The sequence below is a fragment of the Danio rerio genome, chromosome 20, assembly GCF_052040795.2.
Source record: "Danio rerio strain M-AB ecotype USA chromosome 20, GRCz13ab, whole genome shotgun sequence".
NCBI classification, from domain to species: domain Eukaryota; kingdom Metazoa; phylum Chordata; class Actinopteri; order Cypriniformes; family Danionidae; genus Danio; species Danio rerio.
The window spans coordinates 55,602,605-55,629,450 of record NC_141040.1 but is presented as its reverse complement, the minus strand read 5'-3'; the positions used below and the strand labels follow the sequence as shown (position 1 = coordinate 55,629,450).

General features: G+C 35.7%; 1 protein-coding gene and 1 long non-coding RNA gene across 2 annotated transcripts in view; one reads left to right on the top strand and one right to left on the bottom strand.

The window, feature by feature from the left end:
- mia3 (MIA SH3 domain ER export factor 3) overlaps positions 1-26,846 on the top strand; it is a 449,841-nt gene that overhangs the window by 406,739 nt on the left and 16,256 nt on the right. The gene's annotated exons all lie outside the window — the stretch shown is intronic.
- Positions 21,015-24,827, bottom strand: si:ch73-91k6.1. Its single transcript, XR_015519058.1, has 6 exons — positions 24,723-24,827; positions 24,034-24,071; positions 23,654-23,728; positions 23,192-23,358; positions 22,695-22,880; positions 21,015-22,306 (listed from the first exon to the last, which is right to left on the bottom strand). It is a non-coding gene; the product is annotated as a si:ch73-91k6.1 (long non-coding RNA).

Below are 26,846 nucleotides of genomic sequence, written 5' to 3'. Positions count from 1 at the left end.
CTACCAGAGTATTGTTGCTGACCATGTCCATCCCTTTATGAGCACAGTGTCTCCATCTTCTGATGGCTACTTCCAGCAGGATAACACACCATGTCATACAGCGTGAATCATCTCAGACTGGTTTCTTGACATGACAATGAGTTCACTGTACTCAAATGGCCACCACAGTCACCAGAGCTCAATCCAATAGAGCAGCGTTGGTATGTGGTGGAACAGGAAATTGTCATCATGGATGTGCAGCCGACAAATCTGCAGCAACTGCGTAATGCTATCATGTCAATATGGAGCAAAATCTCTGAGGAATATTTCCAGTAGCTTGTTAAATCTATGCCATGATTAAGGCAGTTCTGAGAGCAAAAGGGGGTCCAACCCGGTACTAGTAAGGTGTACCTAATAAAGTGGCCAGTGGAAATATATAGTATTTTGAATGATCTTGTTAAATACCAATAATAAGATAAATTTCTCCAAGTTTAAAATATGCTGACAAAAAAATGTATGGAAAAGACATTAGAAAGTGTTATGCGCCATGCTTTCAAATGCAGAAACGAAAATTGTATTTTGTATCACCATTTGTAATAATAGTATAATAGTAGTATAATTGTAATAATAGTATCACCATTTGTAATAATTTATAATAATTCAATAACCATTTAAAGATTGCTACATTTAGAAAGTATCCCAGCAGGCACAGGATGTCAACATGATGTCAGATTGATGTTGCATTTTGGGTAGAAATGAAAATCGTGTTTACGTCAGAACTCAGCGTCAGATCGGACAGAAACTGCATTTTGGTCACTTTCCAATGCAACCTAAAAATAACCAAATATCAACATCTAATGATGTTACAGCTTGACGTTGTGTGGATGTTACCACTATGACGTCTATCAGATGTTGGATTTTGGTTGCCATACTTGACGAATAAATGTCAGTATTTAACGTCAATATGACGTTGGTTTAAGATGTTGGCTTGACGTCACGTTCTAACAACCTAAACTCACGTCATTATTAGATGTCAAAATAACGAACATTGAATTTTGGTCAGCTGACATCACAACCGAAATCTAACCTAATATTAACCTCCTATGACAGTGTGTGCCTGCTGGAGCTTTCAAAGAAATGATTCTTAATGAGGGAAATGCCGTTTGCAACCTTATTCATTTTCATGAAGTGAGTATTTCTGTGTAAAATAATAAGAAATACAAACAATGTAGGTTTTGTTTTGATTATCAGGTATAAAGTGAATGGTGAAAGTGTTTCTGCAAGACATTTAAAGGCCTTTTATGGGTACATTTGGAGTTTTTACATTTTATCTGCATATTAATCGGGAATCTGGACCAAAAAGGGACATAAAAATGAAGGTTTTGTTGCTTGACTCATTATAATGTTCTAATCTGAAATAAAGGCAGAACTAATTTATCCAATAAAACAAAAGCAATATTTTGGAGATGTAGTAATTGTTTTTTAGAGAATGAAAAAGTAGCATGTTAAACTTTATCACTTTGTTCAGTTCCAGCAATTTGGAGAAGCAAACTGTGGTAAAGATTAATCCTATTTTAATAGGAGATGCAGGTTCTGTCTTGCCCTTGTTAGTTAATTCAGTGGTTTCCAAAGTGGGGGTCGCTTGGTGATTTTTAAAAATCTAATAAAAGTTTATTAAACTATTACGAGTACCATATTTTATACAAAACATACAAAATATAATAATAGTATTTACCCCTTGTGTACTGCTTAAATTTACTACCCTTTTCTTTATGTTAGGGCTGTTTTTGCCTCATTGACTTTAATTGTCATCACATTTTTTGATTGCAAAGCCATGACAGCATATAATCGTGCATTCTGGATTGTTGCTGGTATTTCATGTTGGGAAGAGAAACGATATGTGTTTTTTTTACATTGTAACTAATGATTAACAGTAAAAATAAACTGAGAAAACATCATCAACAGGACACAAGGGTTAATAGTTGGTTGGTTTGGTTGGGCGGTGGGTTGGTTTGGTTTGTTGGTTTGGTTGGGAGGTTGGTTTGTTAGTTGGCTGGTAGATTGGTTGATTTGGTTGGTTGGTTTGGTGGTTAGTTGGTTGATTTGGTTGGTTGGTATGGTTTATTGGATTAGTTGGGCAATTGGTTGATTTGGTTGGTCGCTTTGGTTGGTTGATTTGGTTGGTTTGTTGGATGGCTGGTAGATTGGTTAATTTGGTTGGTTGGTTGGTATGGTTAATTGGATTGGTTGGGCGATTGGTTGATTTGGTTGGTTTGTTGGTTGGCTGGTAGATTGGTTGATTTGGTTGGGTGGTTGGTTGGTTGATTTGGTTGGTTGGTTTGTTTAATTGGGTTGGTTGGGCAATTGGTTGTATTTGATTGGGCGGTTGGTTGATTTGGTTGGTTGTTGGTTGGCTGGTAGATTGGTTGATTTGGTTGGTTGGTTTGGTGGTTGGTTGGTTGATTTGGTTGGTTGGTTTGGTGGTTGGTTTGTTGGTTTGGTTGGTTGGTTGGTTGATTTGGTTGGTTTGGTTAATTGGATTGGTTAGGCGATTGGTTGATTTGGTTGGTTGGTAGGTTGATTTGGTTGGTTGTTGGTTGGCTGATAGATTGGTTGATTTGGTTGGGTGGTTTGGTGGTTGGTTGGTTGGTTTGGTTGGTTGGTTGGTTGATTTGGTTGGTTGGTTTGGTGGTTGGTTGGTTAATTTGGTTGGTTGGTTGATTTGGTTGGTTGGTTGGTTGGTTGGTTGATTTAGCTGGTTTGTTGGTTTGGTTAATTGGATTGGTTGGGCGATTGGTTGATTTGGTTGGTCGCTTTGGTTGGTTGGTTGGTTTGGTTGGTTGGTTTGTTTAATTGGGTTGGTTGGGCAATTGGTTGTATTTGATTGGGCGGTTGGTTGATTTGGTTGGTTGTTGGTTGGCTGGTAGATTGGTTGATTTGGTTGGTTGGTTTGGTGGTTGGTTGGTTGGTTGGTTGGTTTGGTTGGTTGGTTGGTTGATTTGGTTGGTTGGTTTGGTGGTTGGTTGGTTGGTTTGGTTGGTTGGTTGGTTGATTTGGTTGGTTTGGTTAATTGGATTGGTTAGGCGATTGGTTGATTTGGTTGGTTGGTAGGTTGATTTGGTTGGTTGTTGGTTGGCTGATAGATTGGTTGATTTGGTTGGGTGGTTTGGTGGTTGGTTGGTTGGTTTGGTTGGTTGGTTGGTTGATTTGGTTGGTTGGTTTGGTGGTTGGTTGGTTAATTTGGTTGGTTGGTTGATTTGGTTGGTTGGTTGGTTGGTTGGTTGATTTAGCTGGTTTGTTGGTTTGGTTAATTGGATTGGTTGGGCGATTGGTTGATTTGGTTGGTCGCTTTGGTTGGTTGGTTGGTTGATTTGGTTGGCTTGTTAGTTGGCTGGTAGATTGGTTGATTTGGTTGGTTGGTTTGGTGGATGGTTGGTTGATTTGGTTGGTTGGTTTGGTTTATTGGATTGGTTGATTTGGTTGGTCGCTTTGGTTGGTTGATTTGGTTGGTTTGTTGGTTGGCTGGTAGATTGGTTAATTTGGTTAGTTGGTTGGTTTGGTTAATTGGATTGGTTAATTTGGTTGGTTGATTTGGTTGGTTTGTTGGTTGGCTGGTAGATTGGTTAATTTGGTTAATTTGGTTGGTTTGGTTAACTGGATTGGTTGGGCGATTGGTTGATTTGGTTGGTCGCTTTGGTTGGTTGATTTGGTTGGTTTGTTGGATGGCTGGTAGATTGGTTAATTTGGTTGGTTGGTTGGTATGGTTAATTGGATTGGTTGGGCGATTGGTTGATTTGGTTGGTTTGTTGGTTGGCTGGTAGATTGGTTGATTTGGTTGGGTGGTTGGTTGGTTGATTTGGTTGGTTGGTTTGTTTAATTGGGTTGGTTGGGCAATTGGTTGTATTTGATTGGGCGGTTGGTTGATTTGGTTGGTTGTTGGTTGGCTGGTAGATTGGTTGATTTGGTTGGTTGGTTTGGTGGTTGGTTGGTTGGTTGGTTGGTTTGGTTGGTTGGTTGGTTGATTTGGTTGGTTGGTTTGGTGGTTGGTTGGTTGGTTTGGTTGGTTGGTTGGTTGATTTGGTTGGTTTGGTTAATTGGATTGGTTAGGCGATTGGTTGATTTGGTTGGTTGGTAGGTTGATTTGGTTGGTTGTTGGTTGGCTGATAGATTGGTTGATTTGGTTGGGTGGTTTGGTGGTTGGTTGGTTGGTTTGGTTGGTTGGTTGGTTGATTTGGTTGGTTGGTTTGGTGGTTGGTTGGTTAATTTGGTTGGTTGGTTGATTTGGTTGGTTGGTTGGTTGGTTGGTTGATTTAGCTGGTTTGTTGGTTTGGTTAATTGGATTGGTTGGGCGATTGGTTGATTTGGTTGGTCGCTTTGGTTGGTTGGTTGGTTGATTTGGTTGGCTTGTTAGTTGGCTGGTAGATTGGTTGATTTGGTTGGTTGGTTTGGTGGATGGTTGGTTGATTTGGTTGGTTGGTTTGGTTTATTGGATTGGTTGATTTGGTTGGTCGCTTTGGTTGGTTGATTTGGTTGGTTTGTTGGTTGGCTGGTAGATTGGTTAATTTGGTTAGTTGGTTGGTTTGGTTAATTGGATTGGTTAATTTGGTTGGTTGATTTGGTTGGTTTGTTGGTTGGCTGGTAGATTGGTTAATTTGGTTAATTTGGTTGGTTTGGTTAACTGGATTGGTTGGGCGATTGGTTGATTTTGTTGGTCGCTTTGGTTGGTTGATTTGGTTGGTTTGTTGGTTGATTTGGTTGGTTTGTTGGTTGTCTGGTAGATTGGTTGATTTGGTTGGGTGGTTGGTGGTTGGGCGATTGGTTGATTTGGTTGGTTGGTTTGGTGGATGGTTGGTTGATTTGGTTGGTTGATTGGTTTGGTTTATTGGATTGCTTGGGCGATTGGTTGATTTGGTTGGTCGCTTTGGTTGGTTGATTTGGTCGGTTTGTTGGTTGGCTGGTAGATTGGTTAATTTGGTTGGTTGGTTGGTTTGGTTAATTGGATTGGTTGAACGATTGGTTGATTTGGTTTGTCGCTCTGGTTGGTTGATTTGGTTGGTTGGTTTGGTGGTTGGTTGGTTTATTTGGTTGGTTGGTTTGGTTTATTGGACTGGTTGGGCGATTGGTTGATTTGGTTGGTCGCTTTGGTTGGTTAATTTGGTTGGTTTGTTGGTTGGCAGGTAAATTGGTTGATTTGGTTGGTTGGTTTGGTGGTGGTTGGTTGGTTAGTTGGTTAGTTGCTCATTTGTTTGGTTAGGTGATAGTTAGTTAATTAGTAGTTGGTTGGTTGGTTGGTTGGTTGGGTGGTAGTTAGTTAATTGGTTGTCTGGTTAAGTGTTTGGCTAGTTGGTTAGTTGATGTTTGGTTGGTTGGTTGGTTGGTTGGGTGGGTGGTAGTTAGTTAATTGGTTGGTAGTTGTTTAGTTGGTTGGTTGGTATTTGGCTAATAATTGGTTGGTTAGTTGGTAGGTGGTTGGTTATGCAGTTGGATGGTTGGTAGGGAAAAAAAGTTTGAGGAGAGTTATTAGAACCTGACAGAGTTCGCCTCCTCACCATTTCTGTTTGTGATTAAAACAATTGGAGGGGCGTGGTTAAATGTTAGCCACGCCCAACACCACAATATCACGTAATCTGAGAATTTAACTGGAGACAAACAGAAAGTGCATTTTCAGATTTTTTTTTAATGACATGCACAAATGAATTGTTCACCACAAAACTGGCATTGTGAGCTAGCAAAATGTTTAGTTGATTTCATATGTACTTTAACATGAATGCTATATAATATTAATAATTGATGATTTATTCTTATATAGCGCCTTTAAAACTTAATTCTCAAATTGCTTTACACAAAAAAGATACAGATATAAAACAGCTTGGAAAACCAGTGAAATTGAATCATTCAGGCTAAAACATTCACAGTTGATAATACATTCAAATATCTTAAACATAAACCAAATATGCACACCTCATGAATTGGCTAGTGTAAAGTAGTGAGTTTCCATGTATGATTTAAACAATTTATAAGATTCAGTGTGTCTAATGTCATAGGGGAGAGAGTTCCAGAGCCTCGGAGGCAGAGATGCGAAAGCCCGGTCACCCACAGAGCACAGACGAGTGGAGGGGACCGTTAAAAGACCAGAGTCAGAGGAATGGAGGACACGTGAAGGGGAGTACCAAGTTAGGAGTTCAGACAGATAGAACCATACAGGGCCTTGTATGTAAGCATGAGGACTTTAAAATCAATACAAAACTGACTGGTAGCCAATGGAGGGATTCCAAAACAGGAGTAATGTGCCTTGTTTGTGTTTAGGCACTGAAAATTTTGGGACATATATGTCTCTCAAATCAGATCTTGTCAGGTTCACTGAAATCCATCTCTAAACCTGTCGTGTTTCATGGGTTTCGTGCTCACAGAGAAGAGACATCTCGTGAGTTTTACCATCTCTCTTTCTGGACTGAACGCTGGTATTTCCTCACAGAGAGCTGCTTCCTCAATCCATCTCCTGCTGTCACACACAAGGTCCTTCATAGAGTTTGTTATGGATAACTCTGAGTTTAATTACAGGTACACTGTGTGAATATCTGTTGATTAAAAGGTTTTTTATTTAAGGATTTAGGGTGTTTTCCATTTATTTATGGTTGTGAATTGCATTATGGGATGTTGATCTCTGCTCTGTTGACTTTTGATGTTGAAAATTCAACTCTACAGTTTAACAAAGTGACATTTAGTGCCATTTTAGTTGTCTGTAATAATAGAGAGAGAGAGAAATATGTCTATGCAGGAAAATGTACAGGCAGTTTATTACAAGGTGTTTTTAGCATAATATTCAACACCATCCCAGACAATATAGCACTGCAAACTAATAAAAATGTCAATAAAAGTCACTTTCACCAACATTTCATTGTTAAAAGTTAAAAGTAAGAAAGATGAAGGTCCAATAATAAAATCCAAAAGCAGAAATAAACAAGGAACAAGAAAAACATCAATAACAAAATATGGAAAGCTGCAGATTTTGTGATATGTTTACAGTGTATTAGCTCATTTTTCTCTATTTAAAACGTTTTAGAGTATTTTCTAGATGCGTGTTGTTTGTATTTGCAGTTTCTGAACTATTAACATCACAAAAAATGACATTGCAAACATACAAAATGAAAAGAAATTAATTAATTAAACACTTAAATATTTAAAACAACAATCTGAGCAGAAATAATGAAAGACAAATCTGCTTATTATATTATTATTCTTGATGCTCACAGACTGTATGTTTAATGAGAGTCTTGAAGCTCTGTGCCATTCTGATAAATTCACTGATCTGCGCATTTGAGCAAGAAGAGCGTCTGCTCTGAGGCGAGAGCCGTTTGCCAAAGAAAATATGAAGAGTTTATTGAGGAAACCATCTGTTATTGCTTCAGTGGGAATGGAGACGGTTTGTTCAGGATTTATGTGGATTTGTTGTTTATTTTCCTGTTGCTCAACTGGTAAAGCACGGCAAAATCAATGTCTGCTAGATGTAAATAACTGTAATGTACATCCCTAAGTTAGTTGTTTGGTTTGTTGGTTAGTTGTTTTTTTAGTTAGTTGTTTGCTTGGTTGGTTGATTGTTGGTTGGTTTTGTTGGTTGGTTGGTTTGTTTGGTTGGTTGGTTAGTTGTTTTTTTAGTTAGTTGTTTGCTTGGTTGGTTGGTTGGTTGGTTGGTTGGTTTGTTTAGTTGGTTGTGTAGTTGGTTTTTTGTTTGGGTGGGTGGGTGGGCGGTAATTAGTTGACTGGTTGGTTAGTTGGTTGTTTGGTTGGGTGGTAGTTAGTTAATTAGTTGATTGGTTAGTTGGGTGGTAGTTAATTGGTTGGTTGGTTGGTTGGTTGGTTGGTTGGTTGGATGGTAGTTAATTTGTTGGTTGGTTAGATGGTTGGCTGGTTGGTTAGTTGGTAGTTGGATAGTTGGTTGGTTGGTTGGTTGGTTGGATGGATGGTCGTTAATTTGTTGGTTGGTTAGATGGTTGGCTGGTTGGTTAGTTGGTAGTTGGTAGTTGGATAGTTGGTTGGTTGGTTGGTTAGTTGGTTGATTGGTTAGTTGGTTGGTTAGTTAGTATTTGGCATTTCATTCAGGAAGATGAGGAAAGGGGTTTGGGGAGACGTATGACTACCTAACAAACTTCTCCTGCTTACCATTTCTGTTTGTTGTTAAAACTGACGGTTATTATTCAGAACTGTTTCATTGAAGTTTTTCATTCATTCATTTTCCTTCTGCTTAGTCCTTTTATTCATCAGGGGTCGCCACAGTGGAATGAACCGCCAACTATTACAGCATATGTTTAACACATCAGATGCCCTTCCAGCTGCAACCCAGTACTGGGAAACACCTAGACACATTCACACACACACTCTCATACACTACGGCCAATTTAGTTCATCAATTAACCTAGCACATGTTTTTGGACTGTGGGGAAAACCGGAGCATCCGGAGGAAACCCACGCCATTAAACCAGCGACCTTCTTGCTGTGAGGTGGCAGTGCTAACCAATGAGCCACAATCTTACCTCATTACAGTTTTAGTTTCTGAAAACTATGTTTATCTTGAAGACACAAATGTATCCGCAGTGGTAGAATCACTCAGTTGACTTGATAAATAAAAGTCCTTCTGTCCTGCTCTTTTAAACAGTAGTGTACAGCATTGGGTGGATGTTTACTGAATGATCCCTTTAATGAAGACAGATTCTGACCGCAGCTACACATAAATCCCTGGAGAAGAGCAAAGCTGAAGGATTATGGGATGCCAGTGCAATGATCGGAATGTGGGATGTGATTCCCGGGTCAGTTCTCCAGAAGTGCTGGTTTTACTTGGTGAAATACTCCAAAAGAAATTCAATAAGGATTGCAGGACGAGTTACAATAGTTGAAAGCTAAATTATTCGCCCTCCTGTGACATTTGTATTTGCATTTTGTAAGTGCTGTTTAATTTAATTTTAACTAATTTCTAAACATAATAGTTTTAATAACTCATTTCTGATAACTGATTTCTTTATCTTTGCCATGATGACAGCACATAACACTTGACTAGATATTCTTCAAGACACTAGTATTCAGCTTAAAGTGACATTTAAAGGCTTAACTAGGTTAATTGGGTATGTTAGGCTATTTAGGGTAATTAGGGGGTCACAAGTAAACAGAATTGCTATTTTAGGCTCACAAGCTGAAATGATTGCTTAAACCTAGAGTTGGTTGGTTGGTTGGTTGGTTAGTTGGTTGATTTGGTTGGTGGGTTGGTTGGTTTGTTAGATGGTGGATTTGGTTGGTTGGTTGATAGATTTGGTTAGTTGTTTGGTTGGTTGGTTGATTTGGTTGGTTGGCTGGCTGGCTGGCTGGCTGGCTGGCTGGCTGGTTGGTTGGTTGGTTGGTTGGTTGGTTGGTTAATTGATTTGGTTGGTCGGTTAGTTCTTTGATTTGGCTGGTTGGTTGGTTGGTTAGTTTGGTTGATTTGGTTGGTTTGTTGGTTGGTTAGATGGTTGATTTGGTTGGTTGGTTGGTTGGTTGGTTAGATGGTTGATTTGGTTGGTTGGTTGGTTGGTTGGTTGGTAGGTTGGTTAGTTGGTTGGTTGGTTGGTTGATTTGGTTGGTTGATTAGGTTGGTTGGTTGGTTGGTTGGTTGGTTAATTGATTTGGTTGTTTTTTTGTTGGTTTATTTGGTTGGTTGGTTTGTTGATTTGGTTGGTTGGTTAGTTGGTTTATTTGGTTGGTAGGTTGGTTGGTTGGTTGGTTGGTTGATTGATTGTTTGATATTGTTGGTTAGTTAGTTGGTAGTTGGTTGGTGGTTGGTTGGCTGATTTTGTTTGTTTGTTTGTTTGTCTGTCTGTCTGTCTGTCTGTCTGTCTGTTTGTTTGTTTGTTTGTTTGTTTGTTTGTTTGTTTGTTTGTTTGTTTGTTTGTTTGTTTGGTTGGTTGGTTGGTTGGTTGGTTGTTTGGTTGGTTGGTTGGTAGTTGGTTGGTTGATTGGTTGATTTGGTTGGTTTATTGGCTTATTTGATTTGTTTGTTTGTTTGTTTGTTTGTTTGTTTGTTTGTTTGTTTGTTTGTTTGTTTGTTTGTTTGGTTGGTTGGTTAGATGGATGGTTGGTTGGGTGGCTAGTTGGTTGTTTGTTTGTTTGTTTGGTTGGTTGGTTGGTTGGTTGGTTGGTTGGTTGGTTGGTTGGTTGGTTGGAAGTTGGTTAATTGGTTGTTTTGTGGTTGATTGGTTAGTTGGTTTGTTGGTAGGCAAGACAAGTTGCAGTTAAAAGTTAAATGATTCACCCTCCTGTGAAATTTGTAGTTTGTAAGTACTGTTTAATTTTATTAATACATTTCTAAACATGATAAACTCATTTCTAATAACTAATTTCTTTTATCTTTGTCATGATAACAGTACAAAATGTTTGACTAGATGTTTTTCAGGATATTAGTATATTCAGTTTAAAGTGACATTTAAAGGCATAACTAGGTAAATTAGGAAGTTATTGAATGGTTTGTTCTGTAGACAATCAAAAAAATATCTGATTTTCTAAGGAAGCTAATAATATTTACCTTATAGAATTGAAAAGTAATTAAAAAAATGATTTTAATTCAGCCAAACTAAAAGATGTGAAACTTTAAACTTTAAAACTTTAAAACTTAAATTTTTATTAATAGAATTTAAAAAAATAAATATAAATACAAAATAATGCTAAACATTCCTTGCTTTGTTTAACATAACATTTTTATGAATGATTGAAAAAGAAAATAAAAAAATAAGCTGAGGGCTTGTTATTGTTATTATTTCATTTTATTTTATTTCATTAAAAACATATTTATTATTACACGTTTTGTTAGTTTTTTTGGTTTGTTCTGTAGACAATCAAAAAAATATCTGATTTTCTAAGGAAGCTAATAATATTTACCTTATAGAATTGAAAAGTAATTAAAAAAATGATTTTAATTCAGCCAAACTAAAAGATGTGAAACTTTAAACTTTAAAACTTTAAAACTTAAATTTTTATTAATAGAATTTAAAAAAATAAATATAAATACAAAATAATGCTAAACATTCCTTGCTTTGTTTAACATAACATTTTTATGAATGATTGAAAAAGAAAATAAAAAAATAAGCTGAGGGCTTGTTATTGTTATTATTTCATTTTATTTTATTTCATTAAAAACATATTTATTATTACACGTTTTGTTAGTTTTTTTGTAATTTAACAGCATTTTTAAGGCTAAAGTATATTAATTTTTTTAAATATATAAAATGTTATATAAAGTGATGTAAATTTATATTAATTTTTTATTATTGTGTTATTTTTATTGTAATTGTATTTATTTTTCAATTATTATTTTGTATTTATAATTAACATTTTTGTAGTTTTGTTGTGTTTATTTGCTTGTAATTTATATGAACTACTCTGAAAAAATTATATGATCAATTAGTCACAACAACATATGTTTTTCATTGTACTTAGTTAATCATGTTCTAACTTAATTTAATCAGTTACACAAGCTGCTTTAAGTCAGGTTAACATAATAAAAGTACATAAACTACGGCCAATATTGGTTATTCAATTCACCTATAGCGCATGTGTGGAAGGGGAAACCGGAGCACCTGGAGGAAACCCACACCAACATGGGGAGAACATGCAAACTCCACACAGAAACACCAACTGACCCGGCCCAGGCGATTGTGCTACCAACTGTGCCTCCATGACGTCCTACTGCATATAGTTTACATAAATTAGGTTTTTTTACATTTAAAAAATTTAGTTTAATAGTGTATACTAAATAGTAGCTTCGTCAGCTACCTTAAGCACAGGTAAATTAAATTGTTTACTCTTTTTTTCAAGATAAATTAACATTGATTTAATAAAATGTCCATACAATGTCCTATGGTTTAGTTTTGAATTAAATAATAATAACAATGCCTTTAACTATATTTGCCAAAATGTTAGAGAGTTATGTAGCCACATTGCATTGCGAAGACACACACACACACACACACACACACACACACACACACACACACAATGAAACACATATCAGAGCTCTTTCTTCACTAAGACTCGTGATGTTCTGGCTTTCACTCTTCACATATAAACACTGTCTGTTTTTCTGGGCTGAGACAGTCAGAGAGATGCCAGACAGACTCATTCCTCTTACAGCAAGCACATCTGCATTTATTACTGCTTTTTAAAAATTCTTTAAAAATATACAACTTAACTAGCGCTTGTTGTAATGCAGGAAGGTTTTTTTTCTCAGATTTTCTCACCTACAGGTGTCGTTTCTGAGCAAAACTAAACCTGTCATAATGTTGAAGCCATTTTGATTTAGCTTGAAATTAAATGACTAATTAACTTACATGAATTGAACTTTAGGGTTGCCGAAAGTTGAATTATTATTATGTTTATTCATTATATATGAAGAATTCAGATGCAAAAAAAACAAAAAACTCTAAGTGCCATCTGAAATTGTCTTCTAAAAGGAGCATTTTCCCAGACTCAAAAATCATTATTGTATAGTATTATTATAATTTTTTAAAGCCTTTAAATTATTATTTTTTCTATAAAAAAAAAGTAATTAAGTATTTATATTAGATTTATGTAAGAAAATTAATGTAAATGCAAAGGTTAAATAAAAATATATTTTTTAAATAATTTATTTAAATAATTAATTTATTTAAATAATTAATTAATAATTATAATAATACATTTAAATGGCAAAATTACAAAAAATGTTAACAAAATTTTGAATACGAAATAATAAATGTATTTTGTACTAAAATAAACAATAAAAGTTTGCTAAACATTGATAATTACTCATTTATTCATTTTCTTTCGGCTTAGTCCCTTTATTTGCCACAGCGGAATGAACCACCAACGATTCCAGCATATTTATTACACAGCGGATGCCCTTCCAGCGGCAACCCAGTACCAGTAAACACTCATACACACACGAGCGCACACTCAGACACACAAACACACACTAACACACACACAGACATGGAGACAGACACAAACACACACACACACACACACACACACACACTATGGCCAATTTAGTTTATCAGTTCCCCTATAGTGCATGTGTTTGGACTGTGGGGGAAACCAGAGCACCAGGAGGAAACCCACGCCAACACAGAGAGAACATGCAAACTCCACACAGAAATGCCAACTGACATAGCCAGGACTCAAACCAGTTACCTTCTTGCTGTAAGGCAACAGTGAGCTACTGAGCTACCATGTCATCCCTAGTACATATATCAGAATAAAACAAAATAATGTATCGAGCAAATGATGTCTTACTGTTTCCAGAATTTTGGCATTTTCAAAAAGAAAAGAAAAGAAAAAAAAGAGTGAATGTTTTGTTGTTTTATTTAGTTGTTTTTATGGACAAAATGTCTTTAGGTCTTTAAATATTTGTTCTTTTTTGTTTTAGTATCAGTTAACCAGTTTTAATGAATAGATTCTCAAAATATAATTATTGTCTTCAGAAAATGTATAATTAAAAAAAGTCCCCACAAGGTCAAATTTACTGGCAAGTTTACTATACTTGCGGGGACATTTACAAAGTACAGAATAAAATGTGTACACACACACACACACACACACACACACACTCATTTAATAAAAAAGAGTAAACAGTGTGACATCATGTTCCAGTCTGCACAGTAATGTCATTATTTCAGTATTTTTTTGTAGGAAACGCTGTAATGAAATGCTTTGACCGATGCATCATCGTGTACGTTCATAAAATGTGACGACATCATCATCATCATTACATTGTTATAATTCTGTTTTTTTGGTAACCCAGCAACAGAGTGTGATTCTCCTCCACCCAAACACTCATGTGGCTTCATTCATGTCATGCTTTCATGTAACGCAATGCAGCCGTTACACACACACACACACACACTCGTGCTTCATCATCAGTGTCCAAACCCTGGTGAAACACACTGATTTAACACTGTTTGCTTTTGTTTTCACTCCACAAGCTGATGTTTCTGAGCGCTGATTGAGAACAGATGTTTTTCAGTCTCTCGTGTCTCCAAGAAAAAAACCCCCAAACACACACACGCACACACACGCACACAAACGCACACACACGCACGCACACACACGCACACACACGCACACACACGCACACACACAAACACACACGCACACACTCACACACTATTGCAAAACCCGATAGCTGTTATAAACCTGAAGCATAAATACTGTAAATGTCAACATTCAGTGTTGAGGATACACTCTGAAACATGCTGGTTTATTTTAACCCAACTTTATGTTAAATATGCACTGTAAAACAAAACAATTGCTGACTTAAAACTTTATACTTGAATGAAATATTTGTAGTCAGTGTGACTGATGTAAGTTTAAGTTTTTTAAACCTGATTAACTAGCTTACTAAGATAGGTTAAAATAACTTTAAAATATTTGTTATCGTGACTTCCTTTTTTACAGTGTGGACAAACCTAGCATTGGTTTAATTTATATTGCACCTTTTAATCCAATGATTGTTTTTCCATATTCAACTGAAGCTCATTCTGATTACGTAGCCTTATATACATTTCTGGAAAGCAGCAAATACGCCCCAGGAGCTACATTATTTGCAGTTTTTGTGAATCTATCAGAGACCGCTGTGTATGCTTTTTCAAATCTCAAATTGCTCTCATGAGTGCCATTCATGCCTGCTGTTCTCATGTAAATCCACCAGAGGCCCCTGTCGACTGAACCAACCTCTTCCTTTCCTAAACCCAATCGATAGTGTTTTCAAAAGCACCGATTGACCCGCCCACCCACTTTCCTAAACCCAACCAATAGTGTTTTCAGAAGGATCGGTTGACAAGCGCCCACCCACATCCCTAAACCCAACCGATAGTGTTTTCAATAGCACCGATTGACCAGTGCCCACCCACTTCCCTAAACCCAACAGGTGGTGTTTTCAGAAGCACCAATTGACCAGCGCCTATACACTTCCCTTAACCCAACCAATAGTGTTTTCAGAAGCACTGATTGACCAGCGCCCACCCACATCCCTAAACCCAACCGATAGTGTTTTCAATAGCACCGATTGACCAGTGCCTACTCACTTCTCTAAACCAAACCAATGTTTTTTTCAGAAGCCTATACACTTCCCTAAACCCAAACGACAGTGTTTTCAGAAGCACCGATTGAACAGCGCCCATCCACTTGCCTGAACCCAACCGACAGTGTTTTAAGAAGCACCGATTGAACAGCGCCCATCCACTTCCCTTAACCCAACCGACAGTGTTTTCAGAAGCACTGATTTACCAGCGCCCACCCACATCCCTAAATCCAACCGACAGTGTTTTCAGAAGCACCGATTGACCAGTGCCTACCCACTTCCCTGAACCCAACCAATAGTGTTTTCAGAAGCACTGGTTGACCAGCGCCCATCACTTCCCTGAACCCAACCAACAGTGTTTTGAAAAGCACCAATTGATGGCACAGTGTCTCAGTGGTTAGCACAATCACCTCACAGCAAGAAGGTTGCTGGTTCGAGTCCCGGCTGGGGCAATTGGCATTTCTGTGTGGAGTTTGCATGTTCTCCCCGTGTTGTCAAGGGTTTCCTCCGGTTGCTCTGGTTTCGCCCACAGTCCAAACACATGCTTTTGGTTACATATTTTGCTGTCTCCAGAAATGTAGACCTGGGTACGTATCCACAATGAGCCTGGGTTGGAGTTTTCTCTTTTTTTAGAACAAACTATCACTTTAAGTAATCATTGGTAATTGTTTGTAGGTTTTTATTTCATCGATTTCATCAATAGACCTGTGAACAGTGCTCTGCTGTCTCACATGCTGTGAATATGTCCTGCCAAAAACATTTTTTGCGTCTGCATTTGTCAAACGCCCTTAAAGGGGCAGTTTAACCTCATAGAAATAAAAATTGAGATTTTTATCACACATAGACATCTGATATATGATATATGAGTTCATGTTTGGATTCCACAGATTACACTTCATGAGTAACTTCTAGGATGCCTTGATGGTGAGGATATCGTTGGCTAATTTTCGATTTTTGTGTAAACTAACCCTTTATGGTGCAAAAACATACTAAAGAAAGTTTAAATGTCTGACGGCAGTTCACAAGAGACTGTTTAGTTTTTTTAATCTGCTGTCGGGAAACAATAAAAGACATTATCTGTTTTGGAGCCCCCGACACCATTGTTTCACATTCCTGTAAACAGAATGTTAATCATTATGAAAATATTGAACCAACGATTTGGACTTAAAGAGGAAAAAAGGTGAGCGCTGAGGAGATTAGATAACACCCAGTCGTGTCAGTTCGAGAAAAACAAATGTCCTTTGCACTGATCTTGGGTTTGCACGGCTTAGTTCTTTGAGAAATGCTGTGTGAGCAGGCACTGCGGTAATAAAATGATCTTTGGCAGAACATGCATTTGGACGTTAAGCCTGATTCATACACAATCCAAACAACATCAATCCATCCTTTTTTAAAAGTTTTATGACACAGTGTTGATTTCACATCTAATGAATGTCTCTGAACTAATAAATCCCACATAACGAAGTGCTTTCCTAATGTGTTTAAATGTTGAAAAAACAATACTGATCACTTTCCAGATGCAGATATTTCAAGTTTTACCAGCAGATGTACAATATTCAATGAAACATTGTCATGAAAACAGCATGTGTTGGTATTGCACAACATGCTGATGATGAATGTGTGTGTGTCGATGCTACCATTGATTAGTTCTGCATTGTTTTCTCAGCGCAAACTGAGCACAAAGTTTCCTCTTTCATGCAACTTTTAAAGTTTAATGTCATCCTGACCTTCTGTAAACTATTTAAAAGAAGAACTCCTGAAGGCTTTGCTGAAGATCTCACATCATCGTGAAGCTAAAGTTAAAAAAGAAGTGATTCAGCTGCCGCCCGAAAGTTAACAGGAATTATTTATTTTATTATTTATCAAATTCAGTCATTATACAGAGTATTATTCATATTGTTTATTAAATTACCCATTAATTATGCCTTATTAATGTCTACCCCAACCCCAACCCTAAACCTAAACCTCACAGTAATGTAAAAACAGTCATTATACAGAGTATTATTCATATTGTGTATTAAATTATACAGAATAAATTAGCTTTATTAACGTCTACCCCATCCCAACCCTTAAAACAATGTAAAAACTGTGAATATACTAAGTATTATTTATTAAATTTCCCATTAATTCTTATGTATTAATGTCTCCCCTACCCTAACCCTACTGCTCAAAGTAAAGGAAAAACAGTCATTATACTCAGCATTATTCATTTTATTTATTAAATTACCCACTAATTGGATTTTTTAACATCTACCCATAGCCAAAACCCTCACAGTAATGTAAAACAGTAAATATAATGAGTATTATTCATATTATAATTACCCATTAAAATGTATTTTATTAATGTCTACCCCTATCCTAACCCCAAATCTAAACCCCACAGTAATGTAAAAACAGTCATTCTACAGAGTATTATTCATATAATTTATTACATTACCAATTAAATTTGTTTTATTAACATCTCCCCCTACCCTAACCCTAAACCCAACTCTTAAAGTAATGTAAAACAGTCAAGTCAAGTCAAGGTTTATTTATAAAGCGCTTTTTAAAAAGAACAAGTGCTTACCAAAGTGCTGTACACACACATACACCATCTAAAACAAAGGACAAATAAAACACAGACACATGACTCTCATATAGTATTAAAAGCCAAAGAGTAATAGTGGGTTTTAAGACTAGATTTAAAAACAGAAAGGGTTGCGGCCTGTCTAACACGGAGAGACAGTTTATTCCAAATTAAATTACCCAATAAATTAGATGTTATTAACGTCTACACCATCCCAACCCTTAAAACAATGTAAAAACTGTAAATATACTAAGTATTATTTATTAAATTTCCCATTAATTCTTATGTATTAATGTCTCCCCTACCCTAACCCTACTGCTCATAGTAATGTAAAAAACAGTCATTATACTCAGCATTATTCATATTATTTATTAAATTACCCATTAATTGTATTTTATTAACATCTACCCATAATCAAAACCCTCACAGTAATGTAAAACAGTAAATATACTGAGCATTATTCATATTATTTATTAAATTACCCATTAAACTGTATTTTATTAATGTCTACCCCTATATCCCTAAACCTAACCCTCACAGTAATGTAAAAACAGTCAAGTATTAATCATATTGTGTATTAAATTACCAAATAAGTTATATTTTATTAACGTCTACCCCATCCCAACCCTTAAAAACAATGTAAAAATTGTAAATATACTAAATAATTATTTATTAAATTTCCCATTAATTCTTATGTATTAATGTCTCCCCTACCCTAACCCTACTGCTCATAGTAATGTAAAAACAGTAAATATACTCAGCATTATTCATATTATTTATTAAATTACCCATTAATTGTGTTTATTAACATCTACCCATAGCCAAAACCCTCACAGTAATGTAAAACAGTAAATATACTGAGCATTATTCATATTATTTATTAAATTACCCATTAAACTGTATTTTATTAATGTCTACCCCTATCCTAACCCTAAACCTAAACCTCACAGTAATATAAAAACAGTCATTATACTAAGTATTAATTATATTGTGTATTAAATTACCAAATAAATTAGATGTTATTAATGTCTACCCCATCCCAACCCTTAAAACAATGTAAAAACTGTAAATATACTAAGTATTATTTATTAAATTTCCCATTAATTCTTATGTATTAATGTCTCCCCCTACCCTAACCCTACTGCTCAAAGTAATGTAAAAACAGTCATTATACTCAGCATTATTCATTTTATTTATTAAATTACCCATTAATTGTGTTTATTAACATCTACCCATAGCCAAAACCCTCACAGTAATGTAAAACAGTAAATATACAGAGTATTATTTATATTATAATTACCCATTAAAATGTATTTTATTAATGTCTACCCCTATCCTAACCCCAAATCTAGACCTCGCAGTAATGTAAAAACAGTCATTCTACAGAGTTTTATGCATATAATTTATTACATTACCAATTAATGGTTTTATTAACATCTCCCCCTACCCTAACCCTAAACCCAACCCTCAAAGTAATGTAAAACAGTCGTCAAGTCGAGTCAAGGTTTATTGATAAAGCGCTTTTTAAAAAGAGCAAGTGCTTACCAAAGTGCTGTACACACACATACACCATCTAAAACAAAGAACAAATACAACAGACAGAATTCCATTTACCCCCCCCCCCTCCCCCCTCCCTGCCTGGTTTTTTAACCTTGCACGTGGAACAGCCAAAAGTAGCTGATCAGTACATCTAAGTGCCCTTGATGAAGTGTACTAATTATACTGTATGTCATTATACTAAGTATTATTTATATTGTGTATTAAATTACCCAATAAATTTGATTTGATTAACATCTACCCCATCCCAACCCTTAAAACAATGTAAAAACTGTAAAAATACTATATTATTTATTAAATTTGTAAAATCTCAAAGTAGTGTAAAAACAGTCATTATACTGAGCAAAATTCATATTGATTATTAAATTACCCATCATTTGTATTTGTATTTTATTAACATCTACCCATAGCCAAAACCCTTACAGTAATGTAAAACAGTAAATATACTGAGCATTATTCATGTTATTTATTAAATTACCCATTAAACTGTATTTTATTAATGTCTACCCCTATCCTATCCCTAACATTAAACCTCACAGTAATGTAAATACAGTCATTATACTAAGTTTTATTTATATTGTGTATTAAATTACCCAATAAATTAGATTTTATTAACGTCTACCCCATCCTAATTCTTAAAAACTGTAAATACACTAAGTATTGTTTATTAAATTTCCCATTAATTCTTATGTATTAATGTCTCCCCCTACCCTAACCCTACTGCTCAAAGTGATGTAAAAACAGTCATTATACTGAGTATTATTCATATTGTTTATTAAATTACCAATTAATTGTGTTTATTAACGTCTAGCCATAACCCAACCCTCACAGTAATGTAAAACAGTAAATATACTGAGTATTATTCATATTATTTATTAAATTACCAATTAATTGTATTTAATTATTGTCTACCCCTATCCCCTATATTATACTGAGTATTATTGTATGAGTGTGTATGGTTGCTTCCCAATACTGGGTTGCAGCTGAAAGGGCATCCGCTGTATAAAACATATGCCGGAATAATTGGTGGTTCATTACACTGTGGCAACCTCTGAATTTAATTTAAATGAATGAATGAAAAGGTCGACTAACTTATAAAAACGTGTGTGAAGAGAAAACAGAAATGCAAGCTGGGACTCGAACCAGTGACCTTAGGCCACTGTCCTAACCCCTGAGCCACCGTGCCCCATTATTTACACAATAGATGTTTAAAAAAGTCATATGGTAAGCTAAATTGACCATAGTCAGTGGCGTACTGACCCCACTTTTCCCTCTATAGTTTGTGATCGGCACCCTAACCCCAAACCCCCCCGGTCCTCTTTTTTAGATCGCTCCACCACCACCCACACCCCGCTCTTCTCCAGAGGGCCCCATCAATAATCCGTGCAGGGGGGGCTGTATTTTGCGCAACGCTACTGGCCGTAGTGTGTGTGTGTGTGTGAATAAGTGTGTTTGGGTGTTTCCCAGTACTGGGTTGCATACAGAAGGGCATCCTCAGTGTAAAACATATGCTGGAATAGTTGGCGGTTCATTCCGCTGTGGCAGCCCCTGAACACTGTCAGAAAAAATGTGCAAAATTTGTACCTTTTGGGGTACAATGGCTTGTCACTGGGGCAGTACCCTCAAGGGTACACCTGTTGTACCCTTTCACATGGGTACATATTTGTACCCTAGCAGTATGTACCTTCATGGGTCAAATATGTACCTCTGCTGCCTAATTTGTACCTTACTTGGGCTATGGTACAATAATGTACCTTTAAAAAAGGTACAATTTCTCCTCCATAGGGATGAATTTTGTACCCTTTCATTTCAGATTTGTACTCCATACACAATAAATTTCATTTATCACATTTATTAAACATATTAAATATCAACATTTTTACAGGATGAATGTTTAAACATTACATCATTTTAAAAGAATAAAAAGCAATCTTTTTCCATGAGTACAAACTGCACGATAATTGTAATTTTATACCTGTAACATTTTATCACAAACACACATGGAAAGATTCAAAACAATTACATTGTCACCTTTTTAGAAGATGAAAGTTTTAAACTATCACAAAGTCATACCAGATGCATAAACTTAAAAAATAGCTGCTTAAACATTTTAAAACATTTTATAAAACAGCAAAAAAACTTAATATTATTTTTTTAACATCAGTGCATCCCATTTCACTGAGCATTTTTACCAATGTAACAAAGTAATTTTTCTAAAACAACAGTAGACCTAATAAAGTACATTTTTGTTAGTGCACTGCATTCTACATTTTCTAAAAGCATCAAGAATCTCAAAGCAATCTTTTTTCCATACAGTACATTGAAACATGTCACTTAAAGTATACCCTTAATCATTTTAGATCTCAAAAACACTTTTGATCAAACAGTTTTACACATTTGATTTGAAATTTCAAAACATTCTTAAGAAACATTTTATCAGAAGAGTATGTTTCAAGAGCCTGAAAGTCCGTCTGTCTTGGTTTATAACACCCCATTCAAAGTCAAACTCTTACTGTATTTGCATGGAAATATGAATCATACAACAGCAGAATTAAAAACTTGCTACACAGAAACCAGTGCAGTATTGACATTTAAAATGTATTTCATTAGGAAAGAGTAATTTCTTCTCCATTAGCGGTCTCACATGCACACGAAAACAGTTCAATTTGAACACCTGAATGTGTCAATCTCATCAAGGATGTTGGGCGGAGAAAATTCTTAGCATTGTTTCATCTTGTGCTTCTCAGTTGATTTGGGCAATGTTATTGAAATGTCTATAGCTGCTAGTCTTAAAATACTGATGCAGACTCGAAACGCATGCACCAAAGTAAATGCAAAGATCCAAGCATTGCTGTTTGATGCAGACCCAGCAATACCAGTTCTCTCGGACAGCTGCACTGAGTTGTTTTTCTTGTAATTTTGGATCTCCATCTTCACACCGTTGCTGACGTTCAAATTTAAATTGTTGTTCCATCTTGGGGAGTTGCTGATGTTCATCCTTTGCATTCTTTATGTAGCGTGGATAAGCCAAGTTGAAAACACAGTAAACGGCGAAGGATGTAATAATGCCTCTAAAACGGACTTTCAGCCATCTGTAGAGTTGGGTATGGAGCATCATCATCATCCCACTGTAAAAAGAAAAAGTAAAGGACATCAATAAACAATGTAAAATCTGTCAGAACTGCATAACATCTATCAGAGTATTACAAAGTGTTTAACCAACAGTACCCAAACCTCTTCCAGTGTAATTACTGTAAGCAATCATCTTCCTCTTTAAGAATATGGGGGAGCAAAATTAGAGCAGCACGAAAGTCAGAATCTATTGCAAAATAAAATCATCCATCCATTTATTTTATTTTCGGCTTAGTCCCTTTATTAATCTGGGGTCGCCACAGCGGAATGAACCTCCAACATATCCAGCATGCGTTTTACACAGCGGATGCCCTTCTAGCTGCAACCCATCACTGGAAAACACCCATACACACTTATTCACATACTATGGCCAAATTAGCTTACCCAATTCATCTGTACCGCATGTCTTTGGACTTGTCGAGGAAACCGGAGCACCCGGAGAAAACCCACGCCAACATGGGGACAACATGCAAACTCCACACAGAAATGCCAACTGACCCAGCCGAGTCTCAAACCAGCAACCTTCTTGATGTGAGGCGATCGTGCTACCCACTGCGCCACCGTGACAACCTAAAATAAAATAAAGACAAATAATGAAGTACTCTTAAATAATTTAATAATATAAAGGACCTGTTTTTAAAATAAAGAAAAAAATATTGGAATGTTTAGCAAATGCTGAATAAAAGATATTGATGTATTTTTATGAATTACATTTTTTTAAAGAAAAACATTAAGGAATGTTCTCTATATAAAGGGTTTGTATATAAGGCCCATGAGTTTGAACTTGCTAAATGCAGCTTGAAAAGGCACTTAATGATCACATCCAAAAAATAAGGGTTTGATCTAGCAAAATTATTATTACGTAAGTTTTATGTTAATACCTGTTAGATCATCTGCAAACTTCTATTCTCTTGCTTTTTTGTAGACTTTGGCCAGTGGAGATGCTTTTTTTCTTAATCAAGCTCAGGCACCTTTAGCACAAGCTGTCCTTGAAGCTCTGACTTGGTTGGAGATGGTTGATGAATGCATTCAGTCAGGTTCACCATTACTATAATAAACAAAAAGGAAATTAGTGATTCACTTTAACTAAAAAAATTATCTAATATTCTTTGTTGCCATTTCCCTTTAGTTATCATTGTACAAATAGTTGTAAGCTTGAATGCACATATGTTCACCACAAAGCTTAAAAATTAATTTTTTTTTACAATAGTCATAACATTTATAATAGTCATTTGATCCTACACTTTGGCTATTACTGACATTAAACTTTTCATTTAAATTGAGAACTGATTTAAAATGTGTGATCTCACTGACAAGGGTGTTTTTAATAAAGGGTCACACACCTTATTTCACTGGATACACAGGACATTCGCATTACTCTCAAAAGATGATGCATCCTCACCAATTGCAGGAATCACCTATTGGATCAAATATAAGTCCATAATAATGACAATCATAAAAATTCAAATATAACTTTAACACTTCACCTAACAGTTTCATAGAAAAAAGGAGATTAAATTTAAGACTGCACAATGAATTCCTGGGGGAAAAGTATACACACACACACACACACACACATACATAATATATATATAAAAAAAAAAAAAAAAAAAAAAAAAAATATATATATATATATATATATATATATATATATATATATATATATATATATATATATATATATATATATTATCAACAAACAGATAAAATACTAAATACTTACGTTATTACACTCTACTGCTTCCTCGTCCACTTCATTTTCTGAAAGAAAAAAAATTATGATCGTTGTGAACTTGAGGTTAACAGCAAAAAAAAAAAAAAAAAAAAAAAGCTTTAAATTAGAAACTTTGATAAATGACCCGCACCTCGATCTGACACGACAGATGATTATGACTCTCTTGGACATGCATTTATAACGTTATTTAAATATGTAACGTTCCAAAATACAACTGCTATAAATGGACGTGGGTCAAGATATGCATAAACTAACGTTAAAGTTATATTGTTTCAGACATAAAGGCATTCACTTCACTCCTTTCCGGAGTAAACATGGACGGTAGCATGGACGTTAGCTTCCCAACACTAAGGAAATTCTGAGTTTATAAATAACGTATGCAATAAAGACTTAACCACATTATCCAAACAAAACTAACTTAAATGTGTTTGAACTGTTTCTCTGGACGTTTCACCGCTGTTTTGCCAGTGTCTCGAGCTCTGTCTCATGGCCAGGTTATGTAAAAAATCATATTTTAATTTCTGGTCAACCTTAAATTACAAAAGGGTCCCCTCACGCGGCAGGTAACTTGACGGTAACGTTAATCTTAACTACATACACAAGGCAAAGTAACGTCAAATATGAATTGAATATGACCCAACGGATATTTACAATAAGTTATTTAACATTAAACTTGCCTGCAAATGTCTGTGCTTCGTCTTCCAGCTTCTTTGCGTCCTTCAGGTCCATCCTCCATCGACGCCGAGAAGAGCGTCAGAACAACAGTGCAACAGCTGGAGATTAACCGTCACACGTAATCAGATGGCATTATGAATGCACGGCGCGGGCAAAAATCCTATTGGACAACACGAATTCAAATTTGCTGGCTGCTAATGCTAAGTGAAAGTCAATGGACAATGCCCCGCTGTGCAGACCCGCAAGTTAAAAAAAATATCATCTAATGTTTCACAAAATGTAGTTTTAAGAGTATTTCAGGCGAGAATGTAGTTGTTTTAAACTCGAATCGGCAGTTTATTTAAAAAGACAGCGCTTCTTTGACAATGTGCTTCAGTGAAAGCGGACTCTGTCAGCGGGAGCTTTATGATTCTCTCCCCCGCCGACAGCAGCTTTTACTTCGGCCAGTCAATCTCGCATCTGCCGCTGGATTCAATCTCCCTCTTGTAGTTAAAACACGATATTTATTACATTTTGTGTATATCTAACGGCCAGTTTTTGGTCTTTTAAATCTATTATTTGTTCTCAGCTGTATTATTTTGGCAGTATTATTCTGTTACGTTTTAAAATTGTTTTATTAATTAATTTATTAATACTACAAGGTTGCACTTTGTCTTTGTTTACCAAGCTGGTTACCTTTAATTCCTATTGTATTCATCTACTTTATAGTTGTATGTCCATTCTAGTAGTTTATTAAATCTGATAATCAAAGAAAGGTCTGTGTATAATTAGCCATTTCACTTTACATTTAGGGGGATTTATGTTAACATTTTCTTAAATCAAAAATATTAATTTATAATATTTATAAGGCCATGTTTTATATAATTAAATAATTTAATTTATAATGTACAGTTTTTTTGTGTGCATTTCTTCCAAATAACCAACAACTCATGACATAAATTAAGGACCATTTCATACACGTTGACTTGCTCCTTTTTCACACAAGTGATTGTACCTTTCTTTGGGCCTTAAATGGCCCAAACATGCACCCTTTGACAGTTGGGAACATATTTGTACCTTTTTTACCCTTAAATGGTACATATAAGTATCTTAGGGTGCTACTTTGAACCATTGAGGGTACAACTTCACCATTTGTACCCCAAGTGTTCACAAATGTACCCCAACCGTACCCTTTTTTCTGACAGTGAAGAATAAAGGGATTAAGCTCAAGGAAAATGAATGAATTAACATTGTTTTTATATAGAAACTTTGTTTAGTTGTTTGTTTAGTTTCAGGGGTCGCCACAGCGGAATGAACCACCAACTACTCCAGCATATGTTTTACACAGCGGATGCCCTTCCAGCTGCAACCCTGTACTGGGAAACATCCATAAACTCTCACATTCATAAACTGCGGCCAATTCAGTTCATCAGTTCCCCTATAGCTCATGTGTTTGGAGTGTGGGGGAAACCGGAGCACCCGGAGGAAACCCACGCCAACAAGGGGCGTAGTCTGTACATCTCAGCACTGAAATGAGCTTTTTTTCTCCGTCCTGTGCCTGTCTCGGATCTCTCCTTTATCATCACATGTCCAGAGACGGCGTTTATTATATCAGTGCTGACCTCCATTAAACCCTCACCACTGAATTCAACCACAGCTTGTTATTATGACAGTAAGGCCTTTGTTTAATAGCCAATCCTGGGAGCGCTGTTTTTATTAAGTAAAATTGCTAATGCGGGTTTTTAAGAACTGCAGATCCACCCGTTCATTAAAAAACCTCAGCGAGACCTCAGTTTACTGAAAGCAGCTCATGTTAACGATCCTGTTGGTTATGCAGTGCATTGACTGGAAGGTTGAAAATAAGTTCACTTGCAGTTTCATTGGTATTATGCATTACATTTAATTTAATTGCTGTTTGTCATCCTAAATATGACTATATATAAAGACTTCTTAAAATATGTAGTCTCTTGTTTTTTAAAAGAAATGTTTTAAAGACCCAATTATACAGTCAAAAATATTTGAGTTAAAATTTTTATTTGGAGAAATTATTTATTTATTTATTTATTTATTTATTTATTTATTTATTTATTTATTTATCTATTACCTACTTTTTTATTTATTTATTTATTAGTTTTTTTATTTGCCTA